This window comes from Pundamilia nyererei, unplaced genomic scaffold (assembly GCF_000239375.1).
Source record: "Pundamilia nyererei isolate P.nyererei 1_Seehausen unplaced genomic scaffold, PunNye1.0 scaffold00209, whole genome shotgun sequence".
NCBI lineage: Eukaryota > Metazoa > Chordata > Actinopteri > Cichliformes > Cichlidae > Pundamilia > Pundamilia nyererei.
The window spans coordinates 33,417-35,127 of NW_005187610.1; the positions used below are offsets into that span (position 1 = coordinate 33,417).

General features: G+C 40.0%; 1 protein-coding gene across 1 annotated transcript in view; it reads left to right on the top strand.

The window, feature by feature from the left end:
* The window catches only part of LOC102208381 (E3 ubiquitin-protein ligase TRIM39-like), an 8,563-nt gene that overhangs the window by 961 nt on the left and 5,891 nt on the right, over nt 1–1,711 (top strand). The gene's annotated exons all lie outside the window — the stretch shown is intronic.

Consider the following 1,711-nt stretch of genomic DNA (forward strand, 5'->3'; position numbering starts at 1 on the left):
GTTTTCCTGGGTCTTTTCACGTGTGTTACGAATAAATCTTCTTTTTTTCAGTACCGGTACCAGTTTTATTTTGTTGTATTTATCCGCGACCCCTTAAAGGCCGGTCCGTGAAAATATTGTCGGGCATAAACCGGTCCGTGGCGCAAAAAAGGTTGGGGACCGCTGATCTAAGTCATTATGATACTCCCAACCCTTAAACCCGTCTACTAGCCTACGTCAGGACCCCAACCCTAATTGTTTAACACACTAGAAGAACTTGAGTGCAACAATACCTATAACTCAAGGCCCAGTAGTGACATATGATGGCCTGTGCATTGCTTTTATTCCCCTCTTTGCCAAATCAATATCAGATCAGATTGGGGAAGCCCAAAAAAACACACAGCCCTTGCCCCTCACCACCTGCTATTAACGTCTAACCCCAACTCTGAACTGGGACAATCAGAAAATGGACTTTTTATTAAATTGTTCTCTTCAGTTTTGTCCATTAGGCAACAAATGTGAACCAAGAGAGGGAACAAAGGGTGAAATTAGGGTCAACAAGGGTTAGAAATAATTCAATTCAATTCCATTTTATTTATATAGCGCCAAATCACAACAAAAGTCGCCTCAAATAGGGACTCACACCTCAGAAGGTTAAGACAGAAACATATACTGTATATAAATGATGGACATGATCTTTCTGATCTAAAAATCTAAGCCAATTTCTACTAGAAAAGTCACCCTTGGTTTCTCAGACTGTCATCACACTTCTCACATTCACTATGGAAACACCAAGATGATGATAGAGGCAAAAAAGCACTAAGAGTAAAGCTTCAAGGCGGGACCAACCAATGAGATGGTGACAAGTTGGCAACGTTCATGAAGAAACTGAAACAACGTGGACTAAAAACCCAAAACAAACAAACCAAAAAAACCCTGAACACTTGTCAGAGCTGACTTGTCGGAGTTACTGCTCATAAATGACAGCAGTTAAGTTGTGTAACTTAATACCATATTTCAGTTGATACATTTTATCTTAAATAAATAATTAATTAAAAACGTATTAATTTTAACCATTAATATCAAATGTACCTATTTCATTGCAGAATTTCCAAATATCTGGATTCACCTTAAATGACTTTGCATAATATTTTTACAGTCTTGCCTTTAAAATAAATGGTAAATGGCCTGTATTTGTATAGCGCTTTACTAGTCCCTAAGGACCCCAAAGTGCACACATTCACACACTGATGATGGCAAGCTACATTGTAGCCACAGCCACCCTGGGGCGCACTGACAGAGGTGAGGCTGCCGGACACTGGCGCCACCGGGCCCTCTAACCACCACCAGTAGGCAACGGGTGAAGTGTCTTGCCCAAGGACACAACGACTGAGACTGTCCAAGCCAGGGCTTGAACCAGCAACCTTCCGATTACAAGACGAACTCCTAACTCTTGAGCCACAATTGCCCCAAATAAAATCAAAACAAATTGCAAAAGTCTTTAATGTTTCTTGGGTTAAATTGCTGCTTTCATGCTTTGTGAAACTAGTCTCACACTTATGAGTTCAGAAGTGCTTTTTGTAGCAAGTCACTATAATTATACCTCTGGTCTCTAAGTAAGATATTTTGATTGGTGGAAGAGTAGACTATTATTATATCACAGTAATAACATGTGGAAAGAATGGGTGTGTTAGTTTGGGAAACAATGACTCATTCATTAAGCACACTGAAG